Raw genomic sequence first — 17,865 nt, forward strand, 5'->3', positions numbered from 1 at the left:
TGCCCCTTAACCTCCACCTTATAGGTCCCTAGGGTAGCCTTTGACGATTTAAAAAAAATAAGGGCCACTCCTTTCGTGCAGCATGTTTGGGTAGTATGAAGGGAATTGTCCATCCACTTTTGATTGACATGAACAGTCTCCCATTCATCAATGGTTAACTGAGTTTCTTGCAACATAATATCACAGTCAGATTGGCTCAGATATTCCAAAATCCTCCTACATCTACCTGCTATTCTAAGGCCATTAACATTCCAAGTTAAAATTTTGATTGGGACAAACATAAGGATATAGGTTTTAATAGGTTGGCTCTCTCAACTCGAAAGACCAGAGCAACCAGGCCAAGACGTACCCCTCTCTTAATTCTCATCTCATCTAGTGTTGCCAAGAAGAGAGGACTTTTTGTTTTCCCTAATATGCTCCCCACCCAGTGAAATACATAATTAAATTGATTCTCTTGTGGCCCCCACACGCAAGGGAACCCTCCCCGAAAATAACCTGGGCAAGATGAAGAACTACCCAATGGAGCTCACCTCATCCTCCCGAATGTAGCAAATACAACAAAAACAAAATTAACAAATTAACCCTGGGCCTTTATTTGGTTCATAAAAGTCCCTACCTCATTGGGATCCCTAAAACTGAACATTTTAATATTCCACATAATTTTAAGGAGGGATGGGAACCTCAGCTGGACTGTTGCCCCTAACGACCGTAAGGTTGGTATAAATTTCCCCAACTCCCACTGCCTGTGCGTGTGTGATCCTTGAGAGTTTTGATCTGACCTGAAATGTCCACTCCCCTTTAGAGAAACTTCCAGCTTTTAAAGCCTAGGACAGGACTCGCTCTTTTAAAGAATAGGTTTTTAAATTAACCAAGATTCTCCTGGGGGTCTTCCTATTTGAGTTTTTATAGAAGGGATCTCTATGAATTCTCTGGATATCATCCTCAGGGTCGTGGGAATCAATAGTGGGGATAAACTCCTTTAACACGTTTATTATAAAGTTTTAATGACATATCCCTCTAGGCCTTCTGGGACATTGAGAATCTTGATATTATTCTGCTTTGCATTATTTTCTAGTGCCTCACTTTTGTCTAACATAACTTTTTTGCCATTTTTCAAAGTTTGAATTTCGGTCCGATGGATCTCTACTTTGTTATTGAGGGCCACCACTGTGGCTTCCATAGCACAGATTCTCTCTGTAATTGCAGACATCTTAGCTTCTAAAGTCTCACAAGAGTCTTGAATTTTAGCCTGATTCCTCTCCGAGATGGCAAACCTTTTTCTGATGTCTGATGAGAGAGCCTCCAACATGGCTGCCAGGTCTGATTGGTTAGAACTGATTGATAACACAGGGGCCCCAGCAGCCGAGGAAGTGGGCGAACGGGACATTACAGCAGAAGAGATGATAGGATTGCCTTCACTGCTGCCCTCACAGCCACCCTCACAACCGCTCAGAACCTGAAACCTGTTAGAAGTGGTGACATTCAACTGCACTACTCCCTCCACTATTGGATTCACATTAATAGAATCTATGCAGTCTATGCTTACCTCAGCTGCCTCTGTTGGTGGCTCTATATTCTGGTGTAATTCAGTCATTCCCAAGGCAGTTAAACCAACCTGTTGGACTTTATTATGCACCTTAAAAAAGGATCTAAAAGATGGGGTTATTTTAACTTGTTGGGCTTCTTTTCGCTGTCTCACCGAGGATATTAAAGAGGAATTCTGAGAGATAAAAAGTGAGCATCCCCCTGTTTTCCTACTAGATTTTTTAGAAAGGGTTTTCCCAAAAATGGGAGCCGGGGGAATTGTGGAGGGGTTTACAGGGGCATCCTACACACTAAAGTTTTTAGTACGTAGAGCGTACCTACTAGGAATCTCTTCTCCCTTTTTACCAGCTCACTGTTTGAGAGGCTGGGGTAAAATAATTAACAGATTCTGAGCAGCCAGTAACATTCAATGCCTCCCTTGGCCTTACTTGCTCCTCCTGCACTGAATCTGGGTTTATCGCTCTCAGTTTCGCTTTCCTCTTCTTCGTGGAGTTTGCTTATCATGAAGAATGCTGCTGGTTTCCCTACTACCCAAGCGCTTAGTCCATCTGAGGCTCATGGGCAGAGAGAAAACTAATGGCAAAGAAAGAACCGGTAGAACAGAGGTAATCTGGAGGGGGCTATTGCAGCAAAGTAAATTCTGTGTCCTGCGCTCATCCCCCTGAGAGCCTCCTGAAATTAATTTTGAGGAACGGGGCAGCCGTCAGGCACGAACTCTGCCTTGCATGCCCCGGAAGGAGATCCTGAAGGCGGTGCACCTATCCAGGCAAACGCTGTCTGCTGCATCCAGCAAACGCCCAGCGGACCCTGGGGCCAAACCTTGTCCTCCAGCCAGCACTACCGCACTCCCGCACCTGAAGCCTGAAGCCTGCAGCCTGGGAACTAAAACAACAAAAACGTGACGTAGCAATTAGCCTGCGGGACACCAAGGTGCACCCATGAGCAACCGCCACACACCACCAGCACCACCGGCCAGGTAAGCAGAGCTCAGGAGGCAAAAAGTGAGTATGCCCAAGTAATGGGGTAAAAAATGCAAGATAGAAAAAATGAGGCCAGCAAAGGGGTAGGAAAGAAAAAGAAAGCGCGAGGCCCAGAAAAGGTTTAAAAATACCGATACATCGGAGAGGATACGACAGAGCTCGTGGCTGATTTAACCCGCCGCCATGTTCCCTTTTCACACCCCGGTGTCCACGTGACCCTCTGTTGTCCTCTCAGCTTCCCTCTGCCCTTGCCCCTGACTCTGCCTAAAAAAGGGGGGGGGTGGTTGTTGGAATTGCGGCTGTGGGAACTGGGGGTTCTGGTATCTCAGTTGTTGGTTGAAACCCATGTTGGCCCAGCCATAGTTCTGGTTCTGAAAGCCCTGGAAACGGAGTGGAAAAAAACAGGGGCCTCTCTGTGTTCCCCGGCCTCTCCCTCTCGTACGTTGTGGATGTTCATAGTTACTTCTGCTACTTAGTGTGTCGGTATCTCTCCTGCTGGAATGTGACCCTCTCTTCATCTCAGCCTGCTTCTACTGGATGTACTCATAATTTGAGATGTCATCAGTGATGCCACTGACCATGTCATGAATGATGTAATATGTGAGGTCAATCAGTCAATCATCTTTATTTCGGTTCGACGAACCATAAAAGTGTACAGTATATATTTTTTTAGAACAGAGTAAATATAGATCTCAGTGCAAGTATGTAAGATGAATTACATTTATGTTAATACATCTATTGACAATAAAATGCCAAAAGGTTAAGACAGAACCAGAGGAACAAAAACCTCCAGATAGTCCAATAAAAGATGCATAAATGGTCAGCTAAGTTGCCCATGATGTCTTAACGGCTAATTTTCAGTCAATTAATCAATCAATTTAGCTTAAATCTGCATACATCCATAATACTAAAACATACAGCAAGTACAAAAGCATTTTAAATAAAAACAACATGTTAAAACCCATGGGATTAAAAGGCAGACATAAAAAACAGATTATAAAATTGAAATAGTCAATACTCAGAGTGCAAATACAATTTTCAATTAGTATTGAAATACTATAGTTAGCGCAGAAACTTTTAAGCTCTTTGATTTCTTTATATTTAAGGCCTCACAGATAAAACGAATAATGACGCAGTAGCACAGTTCTGACTCCAGGCATAAAAGGCGAAACAGACAGGTGCTATGAGATCTGGCACCAAAAGACTGCAATACGGGTCATAGAAAAAACCTTCTAGGTTGAATAAAGAACCCACAAAAAAACAAGAAGTGGTTCAGTGTCACAGGGATAAGGTGGTAAACTATGAAACCAAGAGCCCTGTTGGGGATGCGCTACAAAATATGAAACATGCCTAATCTAAAACAGGTAAGATGGAACCTATGTTCTATATTGGTTACCCAAAGAAGATAGCATTCAGCCCCCACCTCTTGTTTAAGGTCTAAGTAGCGTGATACTATAACTGAAGAATGTTGATTATGGATTCTCATCAGAGTTCTATATTGGTAGAATGTAGTTTTAACCTAGTTTTTTGCACTGCCTGTGAGTTCATTTGGGGAGAGAAAAATTGAGTGAGTTCTAGATCTGAGAAAGATATTTTGATCTAGGATAACCAAGGAATGGCATTTGCTTGTTCTAATTGTATGCAGTTCGCCAAAATCTCTTTGGAGAATGAACAAAATGGGGTGGTTCATACTTTCAACCATAGGAGTTCATTCTCCAAAGAGACTGTGGGGGTCATTATGATAGCGCGCAGGTCGCCACTGTCCGCATGGCGGTGGCGATCCGCCCGCCAAAATCTACCGTCCGCATGATTTTCCCATCCGACATATTACGATGGCGGGGGCGGGACCCCGGCGGATGGGAAGACCGTCCGCCGGTTTTCCGCCGGTAGGCAATCCGCCTGATTGCCTACCAGGCGGAAAAGCCCAGGAATATGGTGGCGGTGCCTTGCAGGCACTGCCATCCATATTATCATCATGGCGGTGAACTGCCTTTCCATGGCGGAGACTCCGCCATGGAAAGGAAAGCGGTTTTGTCTTTGGGAGCCCATTGCGGGCCCCCAGGATGTTCGGGAGGGTGGGGGGGGGGCACACCCCTGCATTTGCATGCACAAGGTGGCAGGCACCGCGCGGTGCCTGTTACGTTGTGCATTCAAATCACAACATGCATTTTGCACATTGCGGCGGGTGCTGCTTGCAACACCGCCCGCCACAATGTTAAAAATTCGGGATGCGCCCGCCATTCTGGTGGGCGCATCCTAATGCCACTTGCAAGACCGCCGCGACAGTGGTGGGCGATCCCGTTTCCCGATACAGTGGCGGGCGGAAAAAGTCCACTCGCCATCGTAATAGGTCCCTATGTCTTCCAGAAAAGGGAGACCAGAGTCCTAAGCTTGCAGAAAAACGTCTGTCAGCATGGGTCTTTGTGAGTGATTGTGTGGGTCTGACTGGATTTGTGAGTGTTGCTGTGGGTCTGCGAGTGGGTGTGTGAGTGTCTGTGTGGGGCTGTGAGTGGGTGTGCGAGTGCATGCGTGTGTTTGTGACTGTGTGTATGAGTGGTGCTATGGATTTTGGGCACTTGCATACCTAGGGCATTTGAAAGTGAGAACAATCGACTCTGCTATCATCAGGCGACAACAAGAAAGAAACCACTCATCACAGTCACTACAGATCAGATTGTGCTTGATTAGGATTTTAGATTGTTTTTCAACGTAGAATACAAGAGGAAACACATGTGATATGCCTTAACCAAGCACAAAAAGTTATGAACATTTGTGCTTTAGTGAAGTGGAGCTTCAACTGGGGAACCTGCTATGTTTATATTTATACGTGCTTTCAGTTGAAGTTTCATTTATGTGAAATGTGCACCAGGGCCAGACTGGGACCTATTTTTTCCCAGAACAGTGCTCAGTTTTGATGACAAAGTATACCCACTGGAATACTTCAATCGGGTTAATCAGTGAGTGCTGCCTTGTTGGGTAAATGTCTCATGCACATTCTGTACTATAACTGTGTAAAGGACCACAGGGTAATGTTTCCAGTGACCTTGTGTGCATGCAATCTCGATATTGTGATTGTTCCTCAAGCATCTTCATCCATAAATCTTTGATAACATGAAGCCTCATCAAAAGAAGATGACGAGACTACAAAGAGGTAAATCTCCACCAAACAGGGGTACTTCCTCTTGACTAAAGGAAGAAAGTGCTTCTTTATTTGGTGGCGATGTCCTCGTATTTCTTTGCATCAATAACGCATCACCAAAATCATCTGGAAATGCGCTCGGGGGCCTTTCGTTAAGCTATCCATCAACATGGGAAAAGGCAAGAAGACCATTAGATACTACTAAGTAAAGGGGAGAGAGAGGTGTGTTACCCCTCTCCCTGGGCTGTTTTCACCCCCAGGGACCTCATCTCTGGGCCACAATTCAATGGTGAAGGGAGGCTGCATAGCTCCCCTACCCAGGCAAATTTTAGCCCCGAGAACCCCATCCCCCGGGGCTCGGCCACGTCTACCTGGTGCTGTGGTCCCACCCAGGGCACCCAGTGTGCATATTAGGGACTGCGGGGGGAGCCTCAAGGCCCCCGCAGTCCCAGTCGACTCCCCACCTCCTGCAGGAGCCAGCATTGCTCTCGCCCACAGGGAGCTGCTAAATATGCAGCTCCATGCATGTGAGAGCAATACTTTCATCTCTTTCCCTGCCCACAAAAAAGTGGGCAGGAAAAGGGATGAAAACTCTGCATCCAGCGCGTGGGAGCAGTTTCACAGCTCCCCCTTGCTGGAAATGGAATGTTTGCTCTTGCTCCCGCCAAGCAAAAGCAAACAGCTATCTTCCGAGGATGGGCACCTTGGGAGATAGCAGGAGCAGGCTTGGGGCGGCGCAGGGGGGAGGCAGTCCCAGGGCTATATATGGATCCAGGAGAGGGCCACTTGGCCCCCCTCCTTTGTTCTGCACGGACTGGCCTTGTAGTGGACCCCAGGGCCATATATGGCCTGGGAGGGGGGCTGCACGGCACCTCTCCATGTTAAATGTTTGGTTTTTGGCTGAGGGAAGGTGATGGCACTGGGGCCGGGGGTCTGCACGCACCCCCTCCATATTGTTTATTTTTATCACCTGGTAGGTGGTGGTCCCCCGGGCTTCTAAAAGCCCTGGGAGGGGGGTCTGCGTGTCCTCCTCCTTTTTTTAAAAAGTCCAGAGAGGTGGTGGTCCCTGAGGCCCAGGAGGGCTCCGAACGCCCCAACTATATGTCTATGTAGACCCAGAGAGGTGTTGGTCCCAGGGCATAAAAATGCTATTGAAGGGGGGACCACATGCGATCCCCTCTTATTAATATTATAAACTATGCATGACCCCTAGACCTGGCTCACCCGGGGGCTTCATTAAAAACAAGTACGGGAGACCATGCTTGTTTAAGTCCTTTTTTCCCTTCCTGGTTGAAGTGAAGTGTTGACAGCCAATTAGATATCAGCACAAGATTGGGAGGGCTTGCGGAGCTTTCTCATCCCTATATATACAAATTTGCATTTCCCTTAATATCTCAAAAACTGCTCAACAGATTTACTCCAGTTCACAGAAAGGTCGCTTTCTGGACCAAGAGCTACCTTTCTGCCAAAACTGGTGTAATTACGTTCAGCAGTTCAGTCTGTAGTCATGTCTAAAATCCCTATGGGAATTTGCATGGGGAAAATGCATTTTGAGACACCCTCTTTTCTCGTGCCCCCCGCTTGATGAATCACCCTGAAACTTTATAACACAGCAGCTGATCCGACTACCGTACTAACATTCATCAAATGGCTCCAAAATGATTGGCAAAGCAAAAACATTTTCCCAATGGAAACAAGATCCTACATATAACTACACACTGGCAACCACCAGTGGGTTTTTTATATATATATATATATATATATATATTCACTGAAAAAACAATAGGTTTCAGGGGCGTTATAGTTAGCTGGACTTTTCACTCGTACAAAACCATTGAAATTCCCCCGTTATAGTTAGTTCAGCTAACTATAACTCGCGCGCCCGCAATCCACTGCTGATGACATCACATATTACATCACTCATGACATGGTCAGTGACATCACTCATGACATCACTGATGACATCTCAAATGACATCACTGATGACATCATCCAGTGAATGTGTGTTTCTCTGAAAATTACATATGTTTTAGATATGTATATCTCAAGGTCGATGGAAGAATAAATGGGTATATAAGTGTCTAAATGGATGATTTGTTTTTGAAAAATTGATTGTATAACTGACTGATTAAGTGTATCTTAGTGAATACATGGCGTAGTGAGTAATGTTTAAATATGTAAATATCTGTATCAGTCTCTCACTTAGTGTATAAGTGGCTGCATGGGTTGGTGAGTAGCTACATGAGTGTCTATATAGGTTGTTAGTTGGTTTTTTGAGTATCAGTATGAGTGTCTGAGTGTCTGTATGGTTCGGTGGGGGGTATTATGTAGTGCATAGGTGCATGAATGAGTGACTCACTGTTTGTATGTGTTGAAGACAGCATGTGTGCAGGACTGTATGGGTGGATGAGTGTGTGCATGGGTGTGTTAGTGAGTGAATGACTGTCTCAATAGTGTCTTTATGAGTAACTACATATGTTTTAAACTAGTATATGTGACTATTGGTGTATATAAGTGAGTATATTATTATCAATTTTGCTTTATTCGATAATTACTATCATAAAAGCTTTCATACAATACGGTCAATATTATATAAGTCAAATTTTTGTAATAGTTAAAAAGGATAAAATATTTAAGAGTACATGGTATAACAACAATAAAAGGAAATAGCAATTCATAAAAGTTTCCTTTAAAAACAAATTACTATAATCAACAAGGGGTCTCAAAATCACAGTTCATTCCTTTAGACCTCTTACACTAGAAAGTGGGTTCAAAATTTAATCGATAGCAACATTGGCTAATTTTGTGGCTTTGGAAATGGCTTTCGTGCGAATGATCCAAGCCCGACCCAAAAATTTGGCAACTCCGCACACAATTACTGGTCTAGACGCATCTGATCTCAAGATGCGTAGTGCAACTAGATGGTTCCTTGTTCTTAGCTGAACACAAATAGGTTTAAGCCATTTATTCCTGGCCTGCTGATAAGCCGATAAGCCGATAAGTGAGTATATGTGAGAGTGAGAGATTGAAAGAGTTCCTGTATGAATAAGTATGTGTTTCTATAAGTGATTGTTTAAAAGACTAAGTATGTGTAAGATTCTGTAGAAGTAAGTGTGGTGGTGTGTGTATAACTGTATATGCAAGTAAATGGATGTTTGATTCTTATTAGCATGAGTGACTATGTGTGTGAGTAACTCTATGGATGAGTGGCGTTGTGTAACAGGATGTATAGGTATATGAGTACATATGATGAGTGAGTACATGTATGAGTGACTGTATAGGACTGTTGGTGAATGAGTGGATATGTATGTGGATCTTACAATTACTGAATAGATTGTTGTAACTGGTAGTGGTATGTTCATTGTTTTGAAAATGTTAGTTTCTATTTTTGAATGTGTGTATCAAAGGTTATATTAGGGGGAGAGAAGGTCTGCCACTCTATCACAAGGATTATGTCATCAGTGATGTCATCAGTGATGTCATTTGAGATGTCATCAGTGATGTCATGAGTGATGTCACTGACCATGTCATGAGTGATGTAATATGTGACGTCATCAGCAGTGCATATCGGGCGCGCGAGTTATAGTTAGCTGAACTAACTATAACGGGGAATATCAATGGTTTTGTACGAGTGAAAAGTCCAGCTAACTAAAACGCCCCTGAAACTTATGTTTTTTTCAGTGAATTTCTAAGGCTTTTTAAATGCTAATTCCTAACTATAATGTGCCTGAAACCTATGTTTTTTTCAGTGAATTTCAAAGGTTTTTAAATGCTAATTTCTAACTATGCCTACAGAGATAGGACATGTGAAGAAAGAAGAATAAACGCACAGAAAGAAAAAAAAGGAAATGCAGAAAGAAGCAACAGAATTCCTCAAAGACGACGAAAAGTGCAGGAAGAAGGATAACGTGCAGAAAGAACAAACAGAAGAGCAGAAAGAAGCCTTGTTGCAAAATCATCCTGTACCCTCAACTTTTTCAGACGGATACTGGTGGTAACTGAGTCTGACTAACCAGTCCTAGAGCCAGTGCTATGTTAAAAGACACTCAGAATACAGTGAAAACACCTACATACAATAGGGAACACTATGCGTTGGGGTCCCCCTGTGATTAGCATGTCCTTCTCTGTAAGCCCCTAGTATATAATAGGGCAGGGGATTAAAACTACCTCTTAAAACGCACCACAGGGCGTGTTTGCACACGTCACCTCAGGCCCGTCCCCTCCCTTCCCCACTGTGTAAACACACCCTGTGGCCGTTTTAAGTTGGGAGATTAAGTCCCCTTGAATCCTGAGGGTCCCTATGCTCCAACTAGACCACTAGGTACCTCCAGTAAGCGCCACACAGCTGCGTTACAGAGAGATGTAAAAGGGGGCACGGCCTAGACCACCTCTCTGCAACGCAGCGCAGTGGCGCTTACTGGAAGCACCTGGTGGGCTAGTTGGCCCCCAGGGTCCCTCAGGATTGAAGGGGAATTATTTCCCTAACTTAAAACGCGCCACAGGGCTTGTTTGCACACGTTAACTCAGGTCCCGTCCCCTCCCTTCACCACTGTGTAAACACGCCCTGTGGCCATTTTTAGTTGGGCGATTAAGTTCATTTGAATCCTGAGGGTCCCTAGGGTCCAACTAGCCCACTAGGTACCTCCAGTAAGCACCACAGAGCTGCATTGCAGAGAGGTGTAAAAAGTGGCACGGCCTGGACCACCTCTCTGCAACGCAGCTCAGTGGCGCTTACTGGAAGCACCTGGTGGGCTAGTTAGCCCCCAGGGGCCCTCAGGATTGAAGGGGAATTATTTCCCCAACTTAAAACGCGCCATAGGGCGTGTTTGCACACGTCACCTCAGGCCCCGTTCCCTCCCTTCCCCACTGTGTAAACACGCCCTGTGGCCGTTTTTAGGTCTCGCCTTGCTATCGCGTAAGCGATCGCAAAGCGAGACTATAGAATACGGGTTTGAAAAGTGCTCCCAAAAAGCGGATTGCATGGCTAGCACGCGCACAATCACGCGCATCGCGCCGTCATGCAATCCGCTTTTTGGGAGCACTTCAAAGGGTACGCTCCCCTGCCCCCAAGCGCGCGCGCGCCACGCTCCGCCGGGCTTGTTTTTTCTGGAGCAGGATGTGACTGTAAACGCCTCGCGCAACCTCAATGTAAGCCACTTTCTCACAATCAGTTGTGCTCATATCTCCACACGAGCCTGCTCTCTTTGCCTTCCCTTAATCAGATCTGCTTTCAAATGTTATCTTCTCACTTTGATCCTCCGTTCTCCTACCGTTTTGTTCTTTACTGTCATGCCACCCTCTCGTTTTATCCACTCTGCTCTCCGGACTCACGAATTTGACCTGGTCAGCTCTTCACTTAAATGTGACAAAACATGAATGGTTTCCCGAAGTTGGCGTATGTGTCAAGTCTATGTCAGTGGTCTCGTACGTTTTTTGGTCACACGCTCCCAACTTTCGACACTCAGCTGTCATATTATTTCAAACTTACCGTCCTCTCCCCTATAATCCGTCTTGCCTTTATACAACTTTGCGGCATCCCCTCTTAGGTGTACGTGCTTCCACGATTCAACCAATGACACCTATCAACCAATCAGCACTCAGTTTTCGGACACCTTCCAATCAGGGTGAGAAAGATACCACAATGACTGGGTAAATGAAGCGCCATTCAAATGTAACCACAGTAAATTGGTTACTCACGCAAAATCCCGCCTATTTACAGCAGCTTACCGGAAACATTTGTTCTCTGTTGCCAATCTAAGTGCTTTAGTTAAGTAAGCTCTGGTACGTGTAAGGGTCTTGCGTTACCGGATATCTGACAGCTTAATGTCGAGGAAGGACGGACGGACGGGACGAATCAAGGAGACATGTTTTCTTGAGCAGGTTCATGATTGAAAAGAGGCTGGTTAGCCGGTCGACCATTCGTTAATCCTACCATGGTACTAGCCAGCTGGCCTATGAATCGAAAGACTCGAACATCAGGTCCGCGCTGTGTAAATACCACACTTACCTCGTTTCTTTTTACATTTTATTTTTGTTATTTTATATAGCGCCGACGTGGTGTATGGACATTTTTAGAATAAGACCAAAACAATCACATTGTGAAATACCATAACGAAAAGCCGGAAATCGGGAGTAAATGGTAGGAAGGATGTACATAACTAAAGTTCTCTTAACAGGCCATGCAGGGGGAGGGCTTTAAGTGGGCCGTGTCTCACCGGTGCAGAGCACCGGCAGTTTTGAAAAGTTTGCGGGTTTGAAAAGTGCTCCCAAAAAGCGGATTGCATGGCTAGCACGCGCACAATCACGCGCATCGTGCCGCCATGCAATCCGCTTTTTAGGAGCACTTCAAAGGGTCCGCTCCCCCGCCTGCAATGCGCTCCCCCGCCCCCAAGCGCGCGCGCGCCACGCTCCGCCGGGCTTGTTTTTTCGAGCAGGATGTGACTGTAAACGCCTCGCGCAACCTCAATGTAGCATATTAAAGCCCATCGCCCCCTCAGGGGGTGGGGGACAAGAATGTAGGACCCAGGCTTGTCGCTAATTTATGTATATTTCTTTCCTTTTGTTCAGGGAAAACAACCTTTGTCTGCATTTAATTTGGGGTGAAAGTATTTCCGTCTTCCCAGTCAAAACACTTCTCGTTGAACTTTTCGGCATTAAACACACTGCACCTTGGTTAAATCTTTAACATGGAAGTTGATCCGAGCCTGTCGGAACAACAATCTAATAAACCAGTCTGACCCCCCAAGAGGCGCAGCCTGCCAGTGCACAGAGCGCCATGGGCCATTTGTGTGAACTGGTTACAGCCACGAGCGCAGCCGGAGCCGTTATAGCATAAACACAGCACTCTCGTCACCTAATTAAGTGGATGCAAGACGTGCTTGCAACCAAATCACATTCAGGGCACTTCCCAGTAATTGGCATGAGCGGCATTGCGGTTCACAGCTAGAAAACATTGTCCGAGTCCTCTCTTTCTTTGGTAAACCGCTTCTTTCCGAGATCGCCCGTTTTTTTTGTCTGGCATAATCCAACACCTTTTGTTTTAAATAAATATATAAAATATATATGCACTATGCATGCTTGCTTACATCGGCTTTCAGTGACCCCTCTTCATCCATTGTTCTGCCAAAGTCTCTCTCACAGTCTCTGCCCACTCACCACAGTTTGAGGACACCGCCCAGGGACTACTTTTGCAATGGGTGGCTTTAGATAAGTAATACTTATATCTTTTAGATTATACACAATGCTTCTTCTATCTGTAACAATACGCAATATCTCCGGTGCAGCTTTGGAGCGAGTGCACAATCAAAGCTCCATACTTTGAAACCGATTTAGGCTCAACATCCTGTGATTCTCGGCAAATCACTTAACCTCACGTGCCTAAAAAGGAATCGGACTTTGGAGCTCAGGGAAAGCGATCAAATACCTTCGGTTTGAGCTTGCTGTATATAAAATTGCAGAAAAGGGGAGGGGCTCCAGTCTTTCACATCATGAGCTAACTTCCTGCACCTTTGCATGTTCACATAATAAATAGCCTATGCCGCTTGGAACGTGGCATTTTATTATTGTATTTATATACTACCCTTATAAGCCATTTTAACACCTTAAAATTGGGTTTCACATACAGGGTATTGTGTAAGGCTGAATAATTGTGCAGTTTGATGGCCAGTCTCAAACTTTATCACTTACTAGGGATACGCAAAATGCTTCTTGAGAAATTGCTGAGAAAATGATGCAGCATGATGTACCATCAATTAAACGAGGCTGAAAAAACACCCATCCTGTAACCCAGCACAGTGTGAAATGTTTCTCTGTCTTAAAATGGATTTCTACAGTAGCTGCAGACGTATCTCATTTTTATTTATCAGGACTAGGTAGCAGCTTTTCTTCTCTTAAAACTGTGTCATGCATTATCACAAGTAGAACACCAGCACCCCTCCCCCGCCAGCAACTGTTTTCAAAACACGTAAATAAAAGACACCTTCAGCTCAAACATGTGCTATGCTTATGAGAAAAATTGTTGGGGCTTTGCTTAAAGAGAGACCTTGGGGGTCTTTTGAACAATAGTCGACCCAGCAGGAGAGTTACTTCCCTACTATTTAACTCCCTGGCATACGAAACATTCATAGAAGCACCAAATACCGCTTATGGCTGGCTGAAAAGCGAGCCTTTTTTTGCACGCAGCACAATTACAACACGGGCCCAGATACAGCTAACATCTAAGAAGCTTCTAGCAGGCGACTGTGAAGGCCATAAACCACCCCCCTTTCAGTGCGAACACAAGGGATTGTAAACATCAAGGGGCCTTCATGTGGAGCTCAAAGACCTCATAAATCAGGTGCTTATCTCTGGGAAGCTCATTCCTTAGCTGCCCTCTAAGCAGGGACAGGAAGGCAGGATTACGGTTCCAGCAACAAACAAGCATTTGCAATGCAATAGGTCTCGTATTTACACGAGTTTAAGCTATTGGCATTGTAAATGACAATGCCTTTTATTTAGGTTTTAAAAACAAAAAAAAAAGGCATTGTCATTTGCAATGTCAATATCTCAAACTCGCGTAAATGCGAGACCTATTGCATTGCAATTGCAAATGCTTGTTTAAGTGGGGAGATTAACCCAACACCCGGGTCATGGCCTTTTTTTTTTTTATTCTTTAGGAGGGGGGCTGCGTTGCCCCCCTCCTCAGGCCACTTATGGCCCTGGGAACCCCATCCCCCGGGGCCGGCCTTTGTTTTTTATTAATTTAAAAAAATATATATTTATAGAAACACCTAGGACATGCTGGACAAACTGTATGTACCTATCACCATGACGATTTGCGTGATATTCATTAAAAGGCGACTATGCATACAATGAATCCACGTGGAATGTATTTACACCGCTAGTTAAGCTCAGACGTGTCTGACGCCCTACCGTGCCTAATCAAAATCGCCCCCGCCTATGAGTACTCTCCCCCAGTAGACACCCTTGTCGTTTATTCATACAAACATGGGTAGCTATTGACGGGCACATTTATTACACACGCACACCAAGCCATTTAAAGGGGATGCGACAAAAATTCGACCAAACTATGCAAGAAACCCCCCTCATGGTTAATAAAACACACACCACAGCCGGATGTGTAATACTTTTTATTTTACTCTCTGGAAAGGAGACGAACCTCACTTGAGAGTCACAGCGTGCTCCTGGCTGAGCCCAATGCTGTGTTACACCCACCAGTGCCCGCCGAGTGCCACACACCTCTGTGTTGTATTCCACCAGCTAGTGCGTATGCTATGACACTCTCTAGCCCATGTGCACTGTAACACCACCCCGTGAATATGTCATGCCACACTTGCCTTCGCACGGGTTATATTTCCCCATCTAACGTGCCTTCCTCGATGTCTATGTTATAACGCACAGCGCTATGCCATACATATTACAATCTGGGATCCATATCTTTGTCACAGTGCATATGCAACGTTACACTCCCCAGTACATATTTTATATTACAACTTTAGAGACTAGTTAGGTTACACAACACTGCCCTGTGCATATTACACTCCAAGGCGCATATCGCATAGCACGCACTAGTGACTGTACTATCTCGCGCTCTCCAATGAATCTGTCATTGCGCACAATGTATTGCATATTATATTTCACGCCCGGTTCATCCTGTATCACACTTTTTGGTGCATAGTTTATACCATATACTATAACTAGTTTTCATTTTCAATCGTGCTCTCAGGACTATGTTCTATATAACACTGCGTCCACCTACCCTTTTCACGGGCATTACATTTTGCGATGGGGGGTGGAGGGTCAGGGGGTGTTTCTGCCAAGTGAGCCCAGAGTCACAGTCACAAACGTCCTCTTCTTCCTGAATAAAAGTGAGATTATGCTGCATACTTGTTCATTTTTTAAGTAGTTCACACAGACACACATTTTAAAAACAATAAAGTTCCTGATACCCACCTTCTCTGAACAGTTAGCTTGCTGCGTCATCCACCTCCTCCCTATCCTCTGTTGTCTGAATCCATGGACTAGCCTCCTCCCTCCTGCCATGCATGGTCTGATGTGCTGCCATTGCCCTCCATTTAGCATGATGTACCGGTCCACTCCTCCTGCCCTCCATTGCTCAATTCTATGGCCCATCATTGACCTCCTGCTTAGCATCTGTGCTTAGCTTGCTGCCCCTATTCTCCTTCCCCCTGCCCTCCGATGTCTTTGTGCATGCCCCTGCTCCATCCTTTTTGCCCACCATGTTCCATGGACCTGCCACTCCTATCTACTCTGAGTGTTCTGTTGAGCTGCCACTCCCCTCCCACCTGCCTAGCATTGTCAGATGACTGTAACCTGTCCCTGCCACCTCCACCCTGCCTGTCCACATGCCATGCCCCTATCCCCTTCCTCCTGTCCTCCATGGTCCATTTTACTGCCACACCCTTCTGCCCTCCCTGGTCTGTTGTGCTGCAACTGCTCCTTCTGCCTGCCCCGTGCGGTCTGTTGTGAGGCCCCTTCCCCTGTACTCTCTTGTCTGTGCCCATGTCCTGACCCTCCCTTCTATCCTCCATGGTCCTTTGTGCATGCCCCTGCACCCTCCTTCTTGCCCATCATAGCCATTGTGCTGCCACTAACCCTCCCACTTGCCATGCATGGTCTTCTGTGCTGCCATGGCCCCTCCCACCTTCCCTGAGTGGTCAGCTAGCTGCCCCTGACCCCATCCCCACCTACGCTCCATGGTCTGTGTGTATGCCATCATAGTCTCATTGTTGCTCTCCATGGTGTGTCTTGTTTCTAGTGCCCATCCTGCCTGACCTCCATGGTCATCTTGCTGCTCCTGCCCTGCCCCCTTGCCCCCAGCCCACTGTTTCCATGTGCAGACCCCTATTCCCTCCCTCCTGGCTTGTCTGTTCCATTGTAATGCCCATGATCCATCCCTCCTGCCCTATATGGTCTGTTATGCTGCAGCTTTATCTCCTGTCTGTCCATTATGGTCAGCTAGATATCATTGCCTCTTTCCCCTCTGTTCTCTGTTGTCCATGTGCATGGTCCTGTCCCCTCCCTATTGCTTTCTATGGGTTGTTGTGCTGCACTCCCGTCCCACATGCCCTGTGTGGTGTATTGTGCTGCTGCAAACCCTGATTCCTGCCCTGTAGGGTCAGTTTGGTGCACCTCTCCATGTCCCTCCTGTCCTCTGTTATCCGAGTCCATGTCCCTACCCCAATTCCTCCTGCCTACCATGATCCAATGTACCATACTTGCGAACATTTTGAACTTGGTAAGAGGGAGATTTTGAAAAAAAACTGGGGTATTGATTTTCCCCTTTGAGTTGCATTGAAAAAGAGGAGATTGTAGACAGGAGACAGATCAAATAAAGCCCATTTGAGCTTAAAAACATTGGACGTTTCCTGGCTGAAACCGGTCTGTTGGCATGTATGGTTGTACTACCACTGCCTCTTCCTTCTGTCCACAATGGTCTATTATATTGCCACAGCCTCTCTTGCCAGCCCTGTATTGTTGCTTTGTTGCCCCTGCCCCCCCTTCCACTGCCCTCCATAGTCTGTTGTGCTGCCACTGCCCTTCCTGCCTGCCCAGTGTGGTCAAATTGTTGCCTCTGCACTCTCCTACCTGCCTTCAATTTTCAGAGTCCGTGCCCCTGGCCTCTGCCTCTCAACAGTATCCCAATGAACAACTAGATTGCTAACATTCTATATTTATTACAAAAGTGTGGAACGCCTGACGTCATCTTGATGTAATCAAAACTGTAATACCTAGAGCATTTCCTTTCTAAATTACATATATGAGAGGGTCTTATTTGCATCAAAATTATGGTTAGCACTCTAAAAAACTAAAATGAGGACATATTTTCTGAGTTTTCTAATAGCGACAAAGAACTTTTAAATTATTTGTAATCTTTATGTTTTTTTATCCAGTTGACCACTTGATTAAATGTTTCACCTAGGGGAGAGGATGTGGTGTTACTTCCAGAGCTGCAGACTTTGCAACTGGGGAACCAGGTTGGAGTTTCTCCTTCAGCTCAACATTCTGTGATTCTGGTCAAATCACTTAATCTCCCCATGTCTACAACCAAAATGAATTTGACCTTGTGTGATGTAACCAATGCTCATGTAAAGCACTCCAATACCTGACAAGTCTGCACCATATAAAACTGCAAATACACAAAAAAATAAGTGTTTTGCACACTTCTGTCATTGGGCTACA

Source organism: Triturus cristatus, chromosome 2_1 (genome assembly GCF_964204655.1).
Source record: "Triturus cristatus chromosome 2_1, aTriCri1.1, whole genome shotgun sequence".
Lineage (NCBI taxonomy): Eukaryota > Metazoa > Chordata > Amphibia > Caudata > Salamandridae > Triturus > Triturus cristatus.